Below are 22761 nucleotides of genomic sequence, written 5' to 3'. Positions count from 1 at the left end.
AGGTGGGAAAGAAGATTTTGCAGGCACAAATCAACTGTTGATAAAACAATCACCGAAGTGAAACATTGACAACAGCCCTCTTCTGCTCTGGAATCAGAGCCAAGAAGCAAACATTTGTGATGGTCTCCCTGAAGACCACTCACCATCATCAAACCATGGTGAGACAGAACTAAGGCTTTTTCCTACTCAGGTACATCAGCTGATTGTAGAATACTCAGCTTGGAGTGGTTCTAGAAAAGCACGCTCCCTGCCCTGCCTACTCAAAATTCTTATGTACTAGAAGAGGATTCATTTCATATTTAATGATGATTCAGATATAAAATAATTACCAACTAATCTTATTTAAATGCTTTGATAGTGGGCCCTCTTAGAGACAGCGCAATAGATGAAATGACTTCTTACAGTTATGTCTTATCATATGGTCTCATGACGATTTGTTTCAGTGACGTTACAGGGTGGACACCGTTTTCTCCTGACCCTTTAAATATCAGCTAAGGGAGGAGCTTTTTCTATTTCAGGGTTGTGTCATTGCTCTGGGAGTTGATGATTCTATTTTGAGAAATACTAAATTCTTATCTTTCACACTGGTACCCATCTATGTCATTGGCTCAACAACCAGTTACAAAAGTAATTGGGCTTGCAAAAGGTCCTTGGGGGAAAATTCCTGGCTCCTATTCTAACAGTCCTAGGAAACAAGAACAATTTCCTAGCACCCTGACCTTCATGCTGGCCCTCCTGGGGTGATCAGGAATGATGTTTGCACCGTCTTATATCTCAGCTTTTACTCCTTTGTGTTTATTCCATTGCTGAAAGACTCAGAACATCACTTTTTCTAGCACATATTGTTTGTCTGAAAATACACCTGGAGAGTTGCCCAATTTGGAAATGACTTAAATTACAAAAAAAGCACAGCTGTCTTTAACAGCTCTAGGAGTTCATGCAACAAGCCTACAATTTATTGAGTAGGATTAGATGCTTATTGCCTATGACACTTTAAATACCATTACATTGAAGTTTATACAAGAAAGTCCAAGTTTAAAACTGGAATCTTAGCAATAACAGCTGGGCCATTTGTTTATGTGATAGGCAGGAAAGAATGACTTCTGTAATCTTCGTATTTGGCTTCAGGATTCTGCTTAGAAAAAAAGAAAAATGGGAGGGGAAAGAAAGAAGCTAATTTCAGATTGTCAAGCTGAGCTGAACACTGCAGGCTAATTTGTCCCTCATGTTAAGACCTCTGCCAAGGTTCCTCTTGTATCCTCTTGCTCTCTCACACCTGACAAACCAGTGCTTGAAATACTGTAGCCCACCTCTCTGACAGCAAGGGGTATGTCGCTAGCTAGCTTGCAGCTCTCTCCCCCAGGCAGCTCACATTCCGCATTTTGTTTCTAGCATGAAAGACTTTGTTTTAAATCATAATAGCAACCAGGCTGTAATCACATTAGAGAGCACATGGAGAACTTGCAAAAAGTCATGTGTTTTGGATTTGACATTCTGATTTATGGTTGTGTGCTCCAGTTACACAGCTGCAATCTCATTTTCCGACAAAGATGTTTTCTATTTTTCTATTACTTTGCTTCACCCTGTCTTTATGTTGGGGAAAATGAAAGCCACCAGGTGAAGTCATAACATAAGTACAAATGTTTTCGTGTTTGGGTTGGAGAGCGTAATAAATGGTGTATACCGGCATTTCAAACACAGCTTGTTATTTTTGAATAAAAGTGTAAAAGGAATTGCTTACTTAAGGTAATCACAAATTAAAGAGGTACATGGAAATTTGTTTGTAAAACCCAGAATTGTCCTACAAACTTTCTATCTCCATCACCTGATAACAATTTCTTAGGAGGGAAATGGATGGTAATGTTCCGTTTTAGATTTTAGGTAAACTATGCTCCCTCCTTTGCATGTTCATTGCATAAAATACTAAGAAGTTCAGGGTTGGGAACTTCTAAAGATAGTATCTGCCAACCTGTTCATTGTGCAAATGAGGAAAGAGAAACCCAGAGATGTAAAATGACTTGCCCAAGTTCACACAGCTGGTTAGTGACAAGAGCTTAGACGAAAACTCACATTTCTTTCATCCTATTCCAACACATTTTCCATCACTCCATTTAAATGCAAGTTGAACAGCACTTTTTGTGGTAAACTAACTACCAACACAAAGACTATTCCAAACATCTCCTGTTAACATAGGAAAAAGAATATGCCCTTACTGTTTTTTGTTTTTTCCTCAAGTCTAAATATTTTGTTGTTGTTAAGTGTGGTGAAAATTCAGATCTATACCTTTTTTACCAATATACATGGCAGAATATTCTATCTTGTTCTCATACTTGGGGTACATTATTGTCAATAAAGGTAGCAATCTTGAACTCAGATGTAATAAGATTTGACACATTTCGATTCTTCCCAACGATTGAACAACTCCAAATAGAGTTATATTTTTGACAATTCAGTAAAGTCTTAATAAAAGGATACAAAGCATTTGTATGAGAAAACAAATACATATATATATATACATATACACACACACACACACACACACACATATATATATATATATATCCAAAAAATGTATATACATTTTAAGAAAGGAAAAAGGAAAAAACTGTATACTCAATATATACTGATAACAAAGATGAATACAAGTCACATATAACTTCTGCAATTGCAAGAGGTGCTCAAAGTGGTTACCATCAGCATAATTTTAATACAGTTTTTTCCCTTCTTAAAATGTGTATACATGTTTTTGGCACCCTCTGTATATAGTATGAAGGCATCCATGGGCATGAGCAGTTGGAAATCTCTATAAATAATGGAAAGAACATTAAAGCTCTGTTGTCTGGATCATTATTTTGATGCCTATTTTCTTCTCACACAGACTCAGTCTTTGTTTTATGAGAGGATTTTGAATTCTATGGATATGAAGTCACTATATTTTTCCCACAGAGAAGAAAAATCCATGTACATAGCAATTAAATATAACTTTTCTTAATAGGATTTTTCTAAATTGCCAATGAAGATTTAATTTTTCCCTCTTATTCAGGGATTATAGAGAGAATGAGGGACCAACAGTTTTGTTTGTTATTTTTAGTTGACTGCACATGCACAGGTGCTATATCAAAGTTTTAGATTGTTTTACCTCTATGGAAATAATATTCAGCAGGTGTAGTAGACATATTTTTGGTGCTGATACTCCTCTCCCTGAGCCTGTTTGACCCTTTTCCTGCCAACAGCACCAACATTTTCCTTCTCATCCGTGAGATGAGCATCTTATCATCTTACCCTGAGCTCGAAGGGTGAACTGAATCGTTAAGCCAATTGCCTTATCTCACTTGCTTCTCTGTGAAGGTAATAGCATGGGGATGGGAACAGGACATGTGGGCCAAAGAGGTTGAATCCAAGGTCTTCCGAGGACGTTGCCATTTAATGTGCTGTAGTGAGAATGTGAGGCCTGGAACTTAGCAACTTTTTTTTTTTTTTTAAATCTCTAGGGGAGAACCTGGATCGCCTGGGGCAGTTAACATTGAGGAAGACAGAGTGGAAAAACAGAGAAAAGCAAATTTCCTATTACATGGCTTGAGCTGCTGGGTCTAGCTTCTGCTAACGGCGGTTCTACCAAGCTTCTGCTAAAGGTTAGTCATATGAGACTTTTTTTTAAATCCCACTTTAAGGTTTTCTGGCACTTGTAACTGGAAGACTGCTAAGGTAAGGAAATAGTTCTCTGCAGATAAATACTGCAATCTGAGAAATGGAGGAAAACCACACACAAAGGAATTTGGGAGGCTGGACTATGAAGAGGCAGATATGGTAAACAGGAACAGGCAATCTTGTAGGCAACCTTAAGATTCACCCTGCAAATAGATGTTTGTGTTGGATTTTTTGGATTTTTGATGTATCAGGGAAGTGGAAAGACAGTGAATGTTCATTTCAGGCATAGTTATCAAGATGATCTTTTAGGAACATGTGCATTTGTGGGATCTCATCTGTCTCATAGAGAGGATTGTGTGTATATATGTAGAGTTCAGTGGAGTGACTGACCAGAGTATGAGCTCTTATGAATTGTAGTTACTGTTATAATGATGATGACAGTGATCATGATTGCCAGAGTATGGGTTAGGGAAATTAGTTGACAAAAACAGAGAGAAGATGAGGAGAAACTGATCTTTGGCTGACATGATAAAATAGAATAAGATTATTGGTAATTTAAAAATTTTTGCTTTACCAGAATTTTTATGTAAAAACAAACTTTCAAGTTGGACTAAATTTGTCCCATTTAATATTAAAAAGAAGGTCTGCCATTAAATTTTTCTGAAACTCATTGCTTCTTTTATGGGTCCTTAGTGAATGGTGAGTTGCCCCGCCCCCATTATTTTATCATAATCTTAAGAATGGCTAAAGATCCACATTGTTCCAGAAAATACTTTGAAATACAAGCAGCTTTCCTTTAATGAAATACAAACTACTATTTCTATTGTCCATGCATTTTTCAAGGGACTTCAGTGTATGGGAACTCCATCAACCACACTATTAGTACAAGGGAAACAATTTCCATTTTCTATACGTAATCTACCTATTATGAAGTTTGTAAACTAAAAGATGTATAACATTTGTGTTGGTAAGCTCTTAAGATAGTAAAACTCTTGTTTGAATCAGTTTTGTCAGAAAATGGGAATTATCTGTAAACATAAAATTTGTGGGTCCTCAAAAGGCACGATGTTTTTCCTTTTCTTCTTTTAGCATCACAAAGGATCTAGTTTACATTATCCATGACCTAAAGGATGTATGTTTTTATCTTAGAATAATTTAGAGCATAATGTATGTTCATATAGCCTGATTTACCACCATTCTTATCACCATCATCATAAGTAATGTTTACTAAATTACCCAGAGTGCTGTGTGACTCACCTGACAGTGGATATGAAATGATTAAACCACCCCAGGTGTATGGTTACTCATATGACACCTTGAGTAGAAGCAACCTACCAAGAAGCTAATGAAGCCTAAGATTTAGGACCTTGTACTTGCATATCTCTTCCAAGGACCTGGGAGGGACTCTAGCAATTTTTACTTGTAATTTTTCCATTTGTTTTTCTAAATAGGGATTCCCAAAATTGCATAAGCCTCAAGCCTCACAAAAATAGGAAGTATCTTGACCTCTTTGTTTCTTTTGAGAGGTAGGAGTAATGGGAGAGCAAAATCCATGTTAGCTTGAACTCCAAATCACGGTGACCTTTCCAGGAACAAAGAGTTTAAAATATTCCTCTCTTCTGGATGCAGAGAACATAGCATTTAGAAGCAGTGCCTTCAGCTGTGTTAGTGAGAGACAGAGAGATGCAGTGTCATGAAGCCAATCCTGGTTAATGGCAAAGTAGCGGGTGAGGCTATGTTGTGATGGTTATTTTTTTATGTCAACTTGACTGGGCTAAAGATACCTACATAGCTGGTAAAACGTTATTTCTCAGTGTGTCTGTGAGGGTGTTTCTGGATGAGATTAGCATTTGAATCAGTGGACTGAGTAAAGAAGATCATCCTCATCAATGTAGATGGGCATCATCCAATCCATTGAGGGCGTGGATAGAACAAAAAGGTGGAGGAAGGGAAAATATGCTCTCTGCTTGATCTGCGGCATCCATCCTCTCCTGTCCTCAGACTTAGGCACTTCTAACTCAGACTGGGACTTCACACCATTGGCTCCTCTGGTTCTCAGGCCTTTGGATTTAGATTGAAACTACATCACTGTCTTCCCTGGGCCTCCAGCTTTCAAGTGGCATGTTGTGGGACTTCTCAGCTTTCTTAATCACATGGGCCAATTCCTCATAATCAATCTCCTTCTCTAGATCTGTATGTAGGGTTTTGGTTTTGTTTCTCTGCAGCACCCCGACTGACACATATGCAGATATGGAAAATAAGGACTTCTGTAATTTGTCATTCGTTCTGGAATATGAGAATGATAACACAGGTCAAGTGTAGCATGCAGGCATAAGAACATTGAAAAAAGGACCCATGGAAACAGGAAGAAAATGAGTGTAACCAGACCAAACAGATATTTCTGTTTTCAACAGGCTAGTTAAGGGTCTGTGTCAGTCTTTTGTGAAAGGGAATTGTATGTGAATTTCTCTAGGGAAGGTTACAAAACAGTAGAATTACTGTGTCAGTGAGTCCTTACACTTTACATTTTGAAAAGAGGTTATCAGATTGGTTTCCACTCTAGTTTACACTCCCACCAAGAATAAGAACAATACAAAGTTTGGACAGTACATCATCCTTTGTGGCCCAATGTCTGTGCACATGTGTGTGTGCATGTATGTGTGTGCGTTTGTGTGCATATGTGTATGCAAATGTACACACATTAAGAATGGGAGTTAATATAGGAAATAAGCCTGGAAAGTTTGTTTGGCCTGGAATGGACAGTATTTTGTAGGATAGTAGGAAATGCAGATTGCCTACGTCTAAACCAGTTAGTCTGCTTACTAAAACCCACATCCTTATCCTCGTCCCAACAGGATTAAAATATCCAGGGTGCGGTACCAAGGGATCTTCATTTTTAACAATATCCCCCAAGGTTTCTTTTTGGGTTTTATTTTTGTTTAAATGTACATTAAATTTGAAAAACATTCTTTCAGACAAGGGTAAGCCTTTGAAAAAGTTTGAGTCTTCTTCTGGGGGGAGGGGGAGTCTAAGGAAATCAGCCACTTTGGGAACATCCTGCAGGTGGCTGCAGGAAAAGAAGGGGAAGTGACCCTGAAAAAAAACCCTATTGGTCAGGTGCCCTTGGGACATGCTGTCCTGGGGATTGCTCTAATATCAGGATATTTGTTGGTCAGAATAGCCCAGGTCAAAAGCAGAGACCATTAGTACCATTTAAAACCAATGTTAGTCTTACTACTCTTTGAAAGAAGCATAATTAAGAATGTAAAAGTCAGGTTACCTCTGATTAGTGAGGAACAGAGTGAAGGGTGAATCCATTAGAAGCTACTTGTAAGACATTCACACTTTAAGAACATTGCTTTGATGACTTTGAAGGGGCCAGAGTGGGAGAGAAAGGCAGCAGAACCAGTTCCTACTTCAAAGACATATTATAGCCTTTTTAGGGCAAACTCTTAAATGTTTTGAATGGCACTAAAAGGCTCTTAATTTGAATATGACTGATTTGGCCATTTGCAGGTAAATTTTGATTGACCATAAGTTTAACTCCATACTATGTGTCAGCTAATATTTTTGAAATTGTTTGAATTTACCTGCATGTATAATACTTATATTTTCATGTGTATAGTTCCGTGTGCTTTTAGGCACTTGCAAATTACATTAAAGACCCTGATCCTTGCTATTATGAGAAATTTGGGGTAGGGGTCTTTATTCCCTCTTTGGAAATGAGACAAAGGTTAAGTGGTTTCCTTTATTGAATACTTGAAACCAGGTTTTCCAAACTCTAGTCCAGGATTCTTCTCTCTACACTCCTTGAAGACAATTAAAATATGATAGAAATGCACTGTGACAGGTAAGGAAATAGCTCTCTGCAGATAAATACTGCAATCTGAGAAATGGAGGAAAACCACACACAAAGGATTTTGGGAGGTTTGGCTATGAAGAGGCAGTTATGGTAAATAGGAACAGGCAAACTGGTAGGCAACCTTAAGATTCTCCCGGCAAATAGATGTTTGACTTGGATTTTTGGCTGCTGTAACTGAAGCAGACGATGCTCTACCAAAATATCCTTCAATAGGGGAATCATCTTAATGTAGAAGATGCCACAGTGACAATAAAAAGGAAGGACAGAATGAAAGTGGGGATTGGGCTTAGAGAGAGTTTAGGGGGAAGAGGAGATTCTTGCACTAGGCTATGTCCACATTGCAATAAAAGGAACCAAGAGTTTAACAACGTACATGGTGTACCTACCAAGTGCCGGGCACTGTGCTATTTATACACTTGGGAATTGGAAGGACAGACAAAATTCAATAGATGTAAACTTACAGAAGTTGTCTCACTGAAGATGCTGCCAGAGTTTCCATTAGCAAATAACTTTAAACAATTTTGTAAAATAAGAAAGAGATATGGGATGTAAGAAGCATGGTGACTGCCATTAGAAACGGCATATGTGACTAGGGCAATATATGAGAATCATGCTGGTATTGTTTTCAGCGCTCCGGCCCTAGTAGCCTAGTATTTTTCTTTACTGCCTTTTGCACCTTAATATTTTAAAAACATTCTTGGCTCTTCCTTGACACTCTTCTCTGAATATTCATATAGACATTCATACTTTGGGCTGTGAGCACTTAAATGAAATAGAATCCATACCTTGATGAAACTTCATGGGCGACATCTAAGAAAAATCTGCTCTAGGAAATGATTTGGTGATTCAATGTTGGCACGCTTTCTTCTGAACCAGGCCTGTGCCAGCCGTGGTGTCAGTGGCCACTGTTGGAAGGGCTGGCTTCCACCTGAGCTATAATGTGGAGTCTTAATCCGCGCTGGTCAGTAAAGGTCCAGCAGCTTTTTCTACCCACTTAGAGATCTTAACTTCAATCACCTGGCCAAAATCTAGTTTGGGTAATATACCAACCCAGAATTCCTCAGTAATTTCACTTGGGTAAGACATTGCATTTTTTGCTCTCTTTGCCCCCCAAACTTGGGTCATATTATATGCTGTTAAACATGTTTCACCACCAAGTTGGCTGAGGCAGCAGGTAGCACAATACATGTACTTTGCACTTAACAACTCCCATTAGAAGCCAAGTTTATAAACCACTTGCCTATTTGGCAAGAATGCAAAAGGAGAGTTTTTTTTTTCCCATTCTTCCTCATTTCCTACCTTTGAATTGCATTTGTCCTAAAGAATTCCATAAGTAATAAATTAGTTTATATGAAAATCAGTTTAAAACACTATCTTGATTTTGTTTTTAGTTAAAAAACATTTATTAATCTCTCTGTTGCTGGATCAGGGGAGTTAAAACTGTAGTATATGGCTGTAAACCAGCAATAGTTTGCTTCTTAGAAATATCTGTCTAGGAAACAAGCCTTGGAGATCAGTAATATTAATCACTAAAGCACTCTTCCTGGAGTTTTCAGTGAATGTGTAAAACACATTTGACTTGTTTGCTTTCTTTTTAATATAATTGAAAAGACAAATTTATGGTCATCATTCTTAGTCCCTAGCACCACCTTAGAGTTTGTTGAAAACAGGTTGAAGAAATTCAAGGTCTATGCTTGCCCCTCAAGCAACTACACTCTCCCTGGGAAGACTAAACGCATAAAATGGTGACACAACAGATAGAGCAGATAAAACACAATAGAGAAAGATGGTATATAAGTCATGCTAACTGGGTGTGAATCCTCATTCTACCGCTCATTAGTTGTGTGATTCTAGGCAAGTTACTTAACTGTTCTATGCCTCATTTTCCCCATGTATAAAATGGGGATAATAATAGTTAATTAACACATATAAAGTTCTTAAGACAGGAGATCAGTGATAGCTCTTAAATAAATAAAAAGATGCATGTCAACAAAGTGTGAATTTTTAAAGGGAGCGATTACTTTGTGTTAGAATATTTAGGGGAGTTTCCATGGAATGCTTAATGGATCAGGTTGAATTTGAGCTCTGAGTTTCAAAACTAGTAGAAACATTATTGTTTTTGTACTTACTGACTCCTTCTGAAGCTCAGTTTATATCCCACTGACCTATATGACAAGAATGTATCAATAATGGGTCTTTTATTCTATAATCAGGATTTTTAAAAATTGTAAACTAATGTTAATTATAAAACATTTTAAAAATATGCAAATAAGAAAAGATAGTTCTCCCTTATCTCCCGTTGATATATTCTTGCATTTCCTTCCTGTCTTCTTTTTTCTATACATGTATTTTAACCAAAATGTGTTCATGGTGTATATGTAGTTTTGTATCCTACTTTTCCACTTCACTCCATGGGATGGCATTTTCCATGGTGATAAATTATTCTTTAAAAACATTGCTTTTAATGATGATATCATATTCTATCATGTAAAATCCCTTGGTCTTTTATTGTTATAATTTAGGTTATTTACAACTTCCCTCTATTATATAAAAACTACAATGAGTATTTTTCTGCATAGGTCTTTGTGAGGTTCTTTGATTATTTTCTTAGGATAGAACCCCAGAAATGAATGTGCTGTGTTATAGACTAAAGAGTTGTTTTAATTTTTTTTTTTTTAATTTTTTTATTGGGGAATACTAGGAACAATGTGTTTCTCTGGGTCCCATCAGCTCCCACTCATTGTCCTTCAATATAGTTGCAGAGGGCGCAGCCTCAGCTCCAAGTCCAGTTGCCATTTTCAATCTTCAGTTGCAGGGGGTGCAGCCCACCATCCCATGCGGGAAGTGAATTGGCAACCCTGATGTTCAGAGCTCACGCTCTAACCAACTGAGCCATCTGACCACCCTAAAGATGTTCTTTTTAAACTCTTAATGTTTATAGTTAAAATGATTTCAAGAAGTTAAACTAATTTGTACTCTTGCTAGCAATGCTTAAGAGTTTCTATCTCCCTGTACATTCATTACATTTAATATTATCATTTTTAATCTTTGTCGATTTAATAGATGAAGCACAGCATTTTTCTTTAATTTGTAATTATTGGCTTACTAGTAGGCTGAATTTTTTTCATATATTTCTTTGCTTTGGATTCCTCCTTTTGTGATAATCTGTATCCCTTGTTCAAAAAAAAAATTTTTTTTTGGATGAGGGGCATGTTTTGTAGTTCCTATCTATTCGCATGAGTTCTTTACACAGTAGTGATAGTAACGCTGGACCACATTTGTGCCCAATTATTTCTATTTGTTTTTAATGCACATAAGTTTTCCAATCTTATAAATTATAGTCAGTTTAAGAATTTTTTTCCACATGTGATTTTTTACATTGTTTTTAAATTTAGAAAGTCTGAAATTTTGTTTGTCTTAATAAAAGCTGTATAAGAAATTTAATTTTTACTGAGGAGAGGTAAAAGAGATATTTCTTCATCATGATGTCTTTCTCCTCCTCTTTCTCTTCCTTTTTCAAAAGAATCTATGTTAATCAAAGGCAATTCAGTTAATTTTTGGAAAATACATTTTTGTCATTTCCAACCTTTCTACTCTTGGCTCACACCAGTTTCTTGTAAAGTCTGTTGTATATGCAGTAGCCATGTTAAGTAGAGAATATTTCCCATGAGCTGGAAATAAAGCATGGAGCATTGCTTGACGAAGACTCAAACTTTGGAACAGCAGTTTACAAAAAAAAAATCACATTTTGTCCTCGACTTGTGAATCCAATTCTGTTGAGTTTGCTTTTGTTGCTTTTGGAACCCTGCTCCGGGGAGAAATCTAAAATGCACATAGTCCCATAATTTGTTTTCTTAGTGAGACCAATTTCTATCCTTTACCTTGATTTTCAGCTGGTCAGCTGTAAGTGGGGAAGACTAGGGGGAGCTCGTACATAATCATTGTCTCATAGGAGGTTTCATGTAAAAGACATTGAATCCTAGCATTGTTTCTCAAATTATTTAAAATATTAGCTTGAAAGGCTTTTAAGGTGGGTATTTTTTTTTTTTTTTTCATTTTTGAACGGAAGTATTAACTAGAACTGCCAGGGGCAGTTAGTTTGAGAAAAGCAATACTGTGCATCTTAAATTGGGTAGAAATTTTTATGACTCAAATTCTTCATTTATTATACCCAGATGGTAGGAGCAGGCTGCTGTCTCTGATGCTCTGGTGGAAATAAACCATCGAGGGATTCTTTGCTAAGATGGAAACCCCACTAAGAAGCGTGAACATGGTGCCCATGTTGCCTTGTATTTAACATCTTGACTTGTGCTTCATATTGGAGCATCTTTAACTTAAATATAATTCATTGAATTCTCTGAGGTTTAAAGTTCTTCCTGAAAACTGTAGTTGTCTATATGTGCATTGGCTAAAAAATTAACTGAAAGTGTTGTTTTACCAAAGTAACTAGCCAATTGAAAAGATGAAGCAATCTGTTGTTCATTCAACAAATTATTTTTTCATTATCCATAAAGTGTAGTACAAGATATCCTAATGGAGTCAGGAAAAGAAGTTGCTATAAAAAAAAAAAAAGTTAAGTATGAAAACTGAAAAAATATTTAAAAGCACAATTTAGAAATAAAATCTTAATGGAAAACTCTTTCATTTTGAGAAAAACACTTAAAGGTTAGATATACTCGTATAATATATCAGTATTAGCTTAACAATGATAAAATATGTTTAAAATGGTATCTCATTTAATTTATACAACTTTTTGTGATAAATAGGGAAGACATTACCATATTCATTTTGCTCATCAGTGAGTTGATAGCCAAAATTACATGGCTAGTAAGATTTAGAGCCAAGAATCAAAAGTAGATTGTTGAGTCTTAGGCTGACCTCAATCCTTCTCTACTATAATGCTTAAAGAGAGGAAAATAATACGTGGCTATATTTACACGTGTGACACTTTGAAGGTGAGGGCAGCATTTTAGTGGTAATTGCTATCATAGATTTCCTTTTTAAAGGTGAATGTAAATTAGGCTGTTGTTAGGATTTTTATCTCTTTGTAAAAATGGAAGAGTAGCTATGGTTTAACTATAGTAAGACTGTGGAGAAATTTCACATTTCAAATTTAAACATGGAACATTTATTATTACAATTTTTTTTAGCAGGGAGAAACACTAGTTTATGTTTCATTTGAGCATTACATCAGGATTTCCTTTGTTTTTGTTTTTATTCTATTGCATTTGATATTACAGTTTATCTGGAGATGCAAAACTGAACTATCGGAAAAAAAAAATGTAGTCACAATCACTTAATTGTGCTGCACCTTAGGTGGGAGGGTTTCCTCTCTGAGGGTATGTGGGTAGACAATGGCAGGCTGGGTTGCATGCTGCTGAAACCACTGTTGTGTGGGAAGAATGAGCAACAGATCCAGAATTTTGGTTGTTTGACTTAGTATGGATTTCTGTTAAACCCAAAGCTTGAGAAAAATTTTAGTCATGGTACCCTTGCTCAGTAGAAAACAGATGGGAAGAGAACTGTCATCATTTATATTTGGGACACAGTACAGCCTGGATGCAGACCTGGAAAATAATTGTTTAAAGGTCATAAAACCAAGGAACTTGGACATAATCAATTCAATTCGACAAATGTTTATCAAGTAATTCCTCTGGGTCAGGTACAGTGCTCGGTGCAAGGACTATGGTAGAAAACAAGTGAGATACAGCCTGCATAGCCCTACAGGGTAGGGGAATTACTGATATTAAACATGTGATTAATTATCAGAATGATGGATGTTAAGAATAAGAAAGGATAGGAGACTGTGGGAATAGAGAGTAAGGGGATTTAATCCAGTTTAAGGCTTTAGGGACAACTTTAATCTTTAAACAAAATTCTTAGAAATAGAAACAGAAGGATTTAAGAAAACCAAAGTGTGATGGTTAATTTTACGTGTCCACTTGACTGGCCATGGAGTGCCAGATATTTGGTTAAAGATTATTCTGGGTGTGTCTATGAGAGTGTTTCTGGGTGAGATCAACATTCTGAATGAGGTTAATATGAGACTGAATAAAGCAGATTGCCCTTTCTAATGTGGGTAGCTCTCATCCAATCAGTTGATGAATTTAAGAACGTACTATATTAAATGCTTTTGGTTTATAGAGCTTTTTGTTTTTCTCATGTAATTGGGTCATACCTTAAAATTAATATGATTTATCTAAGGCATGAAGTTACCTGTGAAATAAAAGGGGGTTCCATGGAACCCACATCTTACAGGGTGATGTGATCATAAATTTCTAACTGGGCAGTCATGGTGGCTAATCACACCCCAGGCATGTAATTTCTTTAGAAAAAGGCTTATCTTTCCTTAAGCAAGGCCTATCCATTGTTTCTGTGCATCTAGGTTAACACACCTTTGAAATGCTCCCTTTCAGACCCCCACTTTTAATACATGTCCATCCCGTCAGACCCCTTCCTTCTAAAACATGACCACCCTCAAGTATTTTAACTATCCTGTAACCTGATCCCTGCTTCGCTTTCTCCCTCCTTCATATAATCTTCCTTACATTCCTTCCTTAATCTCAAATGCATAAAAGAAATGGCAAACTGTTATTCTCCAAAACATATAGCTCAGTCTGTTGAGATCTTGCTTCCAGGTATATCCTTTGTTTGGCACAAGTAAATTTTTATAAAAATTCTCTACAGGTTTGGATGTTCTTATGTTGACATATTTAACATTAAGCTAATAATTTATTAAAAACTTAAAACAGTTATTGAACTGGAACAACATTGATTTCATGTTGCCACTCAGTTATTAGAAGTATCTATCAACCATATATAACTATATATATACATATATATATATATATACATATATATATATGAATCTATCAACTACATGTAACCATAGTTATAGCAATAACTGGATATTGTCGATAGGATAAATCTTGAAGATAAATAAACAGCTGTCCAGGAAGAGTGTGTTATCAGCCTGCTATTAAATACTAGTGAATATGACTTCATAGTATTAGGAGTAGCGAATATGTGATGAAAACAAAAGAAGTAGAAAATGTGGCATTTTTCCATCTAGAGTTTACTATCTAATCCTGAACCAGATCAAGTGCCTTGACTACAACCACTAAAGGACTTTTAGACAAGTACAGATTTCAGCTGTGCAAACTGAAACTCACATGGGAAGGGATGTGGGGCAAGAGTGCACAGAATTAGGTGGGGTTAATTCATTCAAGACATTTTTATTAAGAACAAACCAGGCTGAGGCATTCCTACCAGCAGTAGGGATTCAGCAGTGAACTAGAGACACAGTCCCTCCTGGAATTTAAGCTTATGACACAACTGGGAGCCACTAAACAAAAGTCATCTCCCAGATTATTCAGTGATGCTTGCGGTAAGTGTCACAAGGAAGTTTGGGGGTGGTGAGGTTGTATGAGGAAGGTTAGGAAAGGATTCTCAGAGGAAGTGATGCTTCAACTTTGATGGGAAGAAAGAATAGGAATTGACCTGATTAAGGGAGAATGGGAGAGCCTTGTTATTGAGGGAAGACCACCATGTAGAAAGGTAATCAAAGAAAAATTGAAAGGTTAGTATGTGTGGTAGGTACATGGTGAGTTAGAAAGTGAAACAAGATATGCTAGGTTATGTAGGAAACATTGTAAGTCCACCACAGGGCTTCAAACAAAAGGATGATACAATCAGATGTTCATTTTAAGAAGATGATTCTGTCTACCACATGGAGAATGGGTTGTAGGAGAGGAAGAGTAGAAACAAGATCAGACTAAGTGTTATAGTTATGCAGGGAAATAGTGGGTTAGCCTGGAGTGTTAGTGCTGAACATGGAGACAGGAGGATGGATAAACACACTTATTGTCAAGGTGGAATCAATAAAGTGATTAGATGCAGAGAATTATGGAAAAGGAGAAACCAAAGTGACTCCAGAGTTTTAGCTTGAGTGTCTGAGGTCGTAGAGTCCTTTATTAAAACTGTGGAGAAAGATAGAGGGATCAGTTTTGAGGACAAGATATGAGTTAAACCAAGGATTCTTCTTGATGGAGATGAGAAGTGAGAAAGCACTCCATAAATGATAGAAGAAAATGGTATAGAAAGGCATGAAGGCAGAAAGCAGGCCATCAATAACTGTGCTTGCAGAGGAATACAGAAGAAGAATCTATTGAAAGAGCGAAAAGTGGAGGACAATCTCAAAGGCAAATATAATTGAATTCAAGCTGTTGTGCTAAAGAAGCGAGGATAATGAAGACCACTGCTTAAAGGTTAGGTTAAAGATGGTCATAATGTCTTTCCTCAGAATGAATCACGTGGGCAGACAGGAGGGAGGCATCTTTAATCTAATTTCACACCCTGAAGAAATCTAATAGTGACCAAAAATAAATAGAGCAAAATACTACTCTGGAATATTCAGTCCTATCCAAATATTGGGATAACAAAAGGGGTTTGTAAATAGTGAAGAGAAGGACTCCAGACATCAGAAATCCTATAAGAGCTGGTTTGAACAGCAACAGTAATAGCAATGATTATGAATATCATTCCTTGTGCTTTCAATATGTGTTCACTAAGCACTTACCATGCCTCCTCTCATTTAATTTGTTTAATCTCTTGATGAGATAAGTATATTTTCAAATCTCCTTTTGCAGTTAGAAAATAGAGCTCAGAGATATAGTTAACTTCCCGAAATTCAACCAACTGAAAATCGGCAGAGGCAAGATACAGGCCTAGATTTGATTAACTCTAAAACCCTTGTGCTTTACCACTAATCACACCAAATCATATCTGGCCTCAAGAAACATCAGGAAGCCCATGGTTTATATAATATTTGCTCCAGAAAGAATCTGGAGATGGCTCTGAAAGCTCCTTCTCTACCAACCTTCTAAAACTGTCTGGGTTCTCATTGCAGTGGAAGCAGTTACTTAGGGGTAAAGGATACATGAGAGGGTTGGACATAAGAATAGGGAAAAAACTGAAGCCTTACTATTCCCTCACCTCCAAGACTGCCACAACATCTGGACTAAAGCGCTCCGCATTGATCACTGTTTGGGTTTTGTTTTCTGAATCTCGAGGATAAGAAAGATTCTTTGTCCAGACAGCCCTCCCCCGCCACCCCTCATGCCTTCTAAAAAGTGGTATCTCTGGGGTTTGAACCCGGGGTTTGAACCCAGGTCTGGTAGAATGTGCTTGGGCTTTGCCACATACTATACAGACCTTTGTGAAGCTGGGAAAAGTAGAAGAAGATAAGAACAAGGACTGTAGAGGGGCCATTTAGCTTGAACAACCAGGAGACAGTGGCTTCCATGGAAGGTTGTGATTAGAAGCAAGAAAGTCTAGAACATAAACTGTACTCCACTGGCCACAGACATGACCTCAGTCCCTTCCTCCTCTATGGAAATCAGGCTTATGGTATATATCACAGGAATGTCAAGAATGACTGTTTTGTGGCCTCAGTGATTTCATTGTTAAAAGCCATGCACAAAGTATAGGATAGTAATTATGGGAGAGACAATGGGTTTAAGTCAATTTAACATTGTGTCTTAACACATCTTGAGTTTCAAACCAATTTTACTCATTAGGGATTCAAGTTCACATGTCTTTGCAACACACAGCTTCCTGCCACTATGGAAAAAGGGCTTTAGAAGACTTACAAGGCTTCATGGACTTCAAATAAGTCTTATGAAACAACATGTTCACGTGTTAAGTGTAAATGAGAAAGAAACATAAGGATTAAATTTCCCTTAAAATACACAGGGGTTTGAAAATGAAGGGAAAAATGCTGAGGGCAAAACGTGTTTTGGAGTTTGGCAAACCCAAAACATTTGAAAAAAAATGGTTTGATGTTTGATGAACCCTAAATACAGCAGAGTTTGCTCATCTCTCATTGTAATGAAGACCAATAGACATTTTTGTGTGAAAACACAGCATCCCACTGGAAACGCCTATGGACCCCTCACTACTATAGAACTTGACTGATTTTCATTTCACTAATTCATAAACTTCCTTACTCACATGATGGTTGGTGGTCTCCCCCACATGAGTTCTCAGCAAAGCCATAATAAGAGAATACTGGAGAAGACGTCTGGGATTACTAAGACTTCATTAGTCCTATAAAATGCACTTCAGGGCATAACCACTGTACAATAAAACATTAACATAAATCATTAAAATGGAACCATGCCTTGTCAAGATAAATAAGAGGAGTGTGTTTTATGTGGCATTGTCCTTATTTCTTTAAATTGGTTTGTTCACTTGCTAATTTGCAAAACTGAATAATAAGATATTCTGTGGTATGAATTAAGGCAGTGAGATTTCTCCATTCATAGATTTCCCATCAATCCCCCTGACTTCCATTGAAGGTTCTGAAATCGTAAAGATGGGAACAGGGTTTGGTGGGTAATTTAGGGGCCATGAAAGTAGCAGGAGCTGAAAAAAAGATGACAATATTTTGTTTCTCCCTGAAGTGCTTTGTTAGGGCCTCTGTGCGATAAGCATTAGAAATGTCATTTTTGCCCCTTCGTTCTTAGATCTGTCATGTGCAAACCGTGGCTCCCTCATTAAAACTATTCTCTCTGAATTATTTAGGTTGGCCTTTGATTTAAACTGAAATTACTTTATCCTTATAACACTCTGGCAGTCTCATGTGTGTGACATGAGCCATTCACTTTTTAAAAGACTCATAATGTGGATCAAGAAATGTTTCAAAGACAGGTTGCTATAAAAATAGCAGCAAGAGGCACCATGAATTGAGTGAGTGCGGTGTGCCAACCCTTGTGCTATGCTCACTGTACACACTACACTGTCGAAAGTTCTATGAGGGAGATGCAATTATTTTCAAACGAGGAAACAGAGGTTCAGTGGATCAAGTCATGACGGTAGAGTTGATATTTCAACCATTCATTTATTTGATGTACACTTGTTGAACATTTGATTAGTATCAGGCATTATTCTAGGTGTTGGGGATATACTGATGAATAAGACATCACCCCTGCCCTCACAGAGTTTACGTTCCGTGTGGAAGAAGACCTTTCTGACCTGAGATCTTCATTCTTGACCACTACACAGTCTTTGTGGTTTCTATGTATAGAAGGACAGGAGTAAAGACTTTATACTGATTTCTCTTGGATTTGGTTCATAGGAGAGTATTTGGTTATGGGAACAAGGCTGTTTGTGGGATATTATTCTTCAGATAGAGAAAAGATGCCGAAGCAGAAAAGAAAACCCCTTAGGCAAGAACTTACCCTTTTCCATTTTGCAAATTAGATTACTATAAATTTAAAATCATTTCTAAATACACTTCAGTGTACACTTGGACTTTGAGTTTTTAAAAACTGATTATAATAGTTGTAGGTCAGAGGATGTTCTCTTTCGATGTACATGCCCAGTTGAAAAATAGCTTTGCTTTAGGTGTCTGTTGGCAAATACTTGCTGGCATCCTTGTGACTTTCCCAACTGACTAATTCAAAATTTTACTGATTTCGTAAATTGCTGGTGAAAGTTGTTTTTTGTTTGTTTCACCTAGAAAACATTGGATTGAAAACTTGAGCTGCTTATTTTTAATTCTCCAGGGTATAAGAGTTTTGTGATGGAAAGGGATCTAGACCAACCTTCTCACTTTATAGAGACTAGGAAACGGAAGTTAGCAATTTGAAATATACACAGCCCTCCTGAGGGCAGACCTGGTCTAAATCTCAAATGAAAGAAGCAATAGTAATCTTTCTTAGGCTAAGTTTTACTTATTACTCACATGTCTTTTGGAGTCATTCTTGCCTTTAAGATTTAGATAATATTATCTAGAAACTCCATACCATGTTTCTGGGAAGTTGAGCATTTTTTCCAAGCTTTCTGCAAATTTCCAAGGGCTCACACTGCCATGCCTACCTCTGGCTCCAAGTTCCAGCTTCTTCCTCGTTAGTTCTGTTTGTGGATGGTCATATCATCCCTCACATTATATTCCTGTCGCGTGCTATGTAGACCCACACTTGGAGCTCAGAGCTTTTACATTATTTCACCCTCTCTCACACACAGAAAAATACACAAGCAAAAACAAACAAACAAAACATAACCAACCAACTAAACAAACAAAATGAAACCATTCATATAGTCTTTATGTATTTGTAATACTTCACTGGGGTTTTGGTAAGATAGAGAGAATTTAATATTGCAACATCTTAATACTGAATATTGGCCATCCTTAATCTTAAAACTATCCTGTCCCTTTCAGCAAGTAAGGCTCAGTGTTCAACTATGTTGCCCCAATAACTTTCTTTCTCTTTCTGCTCCTGCTTGCTTTTCTGTCTCCATCCTCTCAAGAACAAAAGCCAAGTTCTTCTATGTGCTCTATTATTTTTAATTGAGATACAATGCACATACCATAAAATTCATCATTTTAAAGTGAACAATTCAGTGGGGTTTGTGTTTTTTTTTAGTATATTCATAAAGTTGTGCAACAATCACCACAACCTAATTCCAGAATGTTCTCATAACCCCAAAAGGAAACCTTACACCCATTAGCAATTCTCATTCCTCTACCGCCTCCACCCCTACAGCCCCTGGCAACCATTAATCTACTTTTTATCTTTATGGATTACCTCTTCTGGACATTTCATATAAATGGAATCATACAATGTATATATAGTCTTTTGGGTCTGGCTTCTTTCATTAGCATAATGTTTCCAAGGATCATTCATGTTATAGTATGTATGAGTACTTCTCTTCTTTTTGTGACTGAATAATATTCCATTGTATGGATATACCTCATTTGTTTATCTGCTCGCCAGTTGATGGACATTTGGTTTGTTTCCAACATTTGACTATTATGAATAATGCTGCTATGAACATTTGCATAAAAGTTTTCGTGTGAACATATATTTTCAATTTTCTTGGGTACATTCCTAGAAGTAAAATTTCTAGGTCAAATAGAAATATATGTTTCTCTTTGGGGGAAATTGCCAAAATGTTTTCCAAAGTGGTTGCACCATTTTACATTCTCACCAGAAATGTGTAAGAGCTCCAAGTTTTCCACATCTATGCCACACATTATTTATATTATTATAGCCATCCGTTTCCCTAATGGCTAATGATGTAGAGTATATGTTCCTGTTCTTATTGGCCTTTGTATATCTTTGAAGGACTGTCTGTTCAAATCTTTTGGCCATTTTAAAAATTGAGTTATTTGTCTTTTTTATTGTCATGTTGTAATTGTTCTTATATGTTCTGAATGTTAGACCTTTATCAGAAATATGATTTGCAAATATTTTCTTCCATCATATGGGCTGTCATTTCACCTTCTTGATGGTGTCCTTTGAAGTGTAAAAAGTTTTTAATTTTGTTGAAGCCCAGTTTACCTATTTTTCCTTTGATTGGTTTGCTTTTGGTGTCATATGTAAGAAACTATTGCCTAATCCAAATTTACAAAGATTTAAACCTATGTTTTCCAAGGAGATTCTTATAGTTTTAGCTCTTTTATTTAAATTTTTGATTATTTTGAGTTAACTTTTGTATATAGCTAGTGTGAGGTAGAGGTCTAACTTTATTCTTTTGCATGTGGCTAGTCAGTTGTTCCAGAGCCGTTAGTGAAAAAAAATATTCTTTTCCCATTGAATTGTTTTTGCACTCTTGTTGAAAAACCAACTGACAATTAAATTATAGGTTTATCTCTATGTTCTTAAGCAGAGCAATTCTGCAGTCTCCAGCCCTCACCTCCAAATTTAGTTCTTGGATATCCCTTTGCACAGCCAAGAATTTAGCTGAAGTGTGAAAATACTGGTCTTATATGTTCCTCTGACGAAGGTCTTGGACTAGCATTAACCTCCAACTTAGTGGGAATGGGGAGTGAAGAGGAAGGATGGCTTGCCCTTCTGGTTACAGAAGAATTAACAATACTGTGTAATAGCCCAGGAGGTGATCAGAGAGTCATACTAGGTGTGTGACTTGGGCCAGTATGTTAACTTCTTTGAGCCTAGGTTTTACTTTCTGGAGTATATATTTCAGTAGTATTTCAATGTGGGAATTCCTTCCTAGAATTTCTCAGGAAAGGTATATTTTCTTGAATCCTGTATCCAGTGAAAAATCAGTTGAAAAATCAGAAAAACAGGACAAACTATTATAGTTCTCCTATAAGAATTAAAGCTTAATAATTAACACAGAAATGTTATCAGCTTTAAGATAGTCACTGATGTCACATGAAAGTAAGAGAACTACTAATATTCCAGTGAAAGTTAGAGTAGACACTTCCAGAATTGTAACAGGACCATGTAAAGGAAAAACTGCTACAGTCTAATCCTGCTCAGTCCGATACAACATGTATGGCTACTGAGTACTTGAAATTAGGTTAGTCTGAATTGAAATGTGCAGTAAATGTAAATTCTGTATCAGATTTTTAAAACGTAGTATGGAAAAAGAAGGTGAAAAGTCTCATTAATAATTTTTACATTGATTACATATTGAAATGATAATATTTTTAATCTATTGGGTTAAATCAAATATTATTTTTTAATTTTTTAAGTTCATCTAAACTACAAAAAAACAAAAATAGTTCACTCATTTCTCTACTGCCCCCCACCTATAACAACCACTAACCTGTTCTCTGTATCTATGAGCTTGGTTGGTTGGTTTGTTCGTTTGTTTATTTTTCTAGGTTCCACATATAAGAGAGATCATATGGTATTTGTCTTTATGTGTCTGACTTATTTCACTTAGCGTAATGCCCTCGAGGTCAATCCATGTTGTCACAAATAGCAATATCACTTTTTCGTTATTTTTGGCTGAACAATATATATCACATTTTCTTTATCCATTGATCAGTGGACACTTAGATTGTTTCTATATCTTGGCTATTGTAAATAATGCTGCAATAAACACAAGGGTGCATATATCTCTTCAAATTAGTGGTTTGTTTTTTTTTCCTTCTAATAAATACCCAAATGTGGTATTGCTGGATAACATGGTAGTTCTATTTTTAATTTTTTGTGGAAGCTCCATCTTGTTTTCCATAGTGGTTGTACCAATTTATATTCCTACCAACAATTCATGAGTGTTCCATTTTTTTCCACATCCTCACCAACACTTGTAATTTCAAGTATTTTTTATAATAGTCATTCTAACAAGTGTGACGTGATCTATCATTGTGGTTTTGATTTGCATTTCCCTGATGATTAATGATATAGAGCATCTTTTCACATACCTGTTGGCCACCTGTATGTCTTCTTAGGAAAAATGTCTATTCAGATCTTGTGCTGCCATTTGTTAAT

The 22761-nt window shown here is 36.5% G+C and overlaps 1 long non-coding RNA gene across 1 annotated transcript in view; it reads left to right on the top strand.

Moving 5' to 3' along the window:
- Positions 1-3595, top strand: part of LOC141570352 (uncharacterized) — a 196714-nt gene extending 193119 nt beyond the window's left edge. The window contains exon 3 of the long non-coding RNA XR_012494348.1: positions 3492-3595. This is a non-coding gene — a long non-coding RNA (uncharacterized LOC141570352). The remainder of the gene's footprint in view (positions 1-3491) is intronic.
- Positions 3596-22761: the final 19166 nt, after the last annotated feature.

This window comes from Rhinolophus sinicus, linkage group LG03, assembly GCF_036562045.2.
Source record: "Rhinolophus sinicus isolate RSC01 linkage group LG03, ASM3656204v1, whole genome shotgun sequence".
Taxonomy (NCBI): domain Eukaryota; kingdom Metazoa; phylum Chordata; class Mammalia; order Chiroptera; family Rhinolophidae; genus Rhinolophus; species Rhinolophus sinicus.
This window is presented reverse-complemented; position numbering and strand designations above follow the sequence as displayed.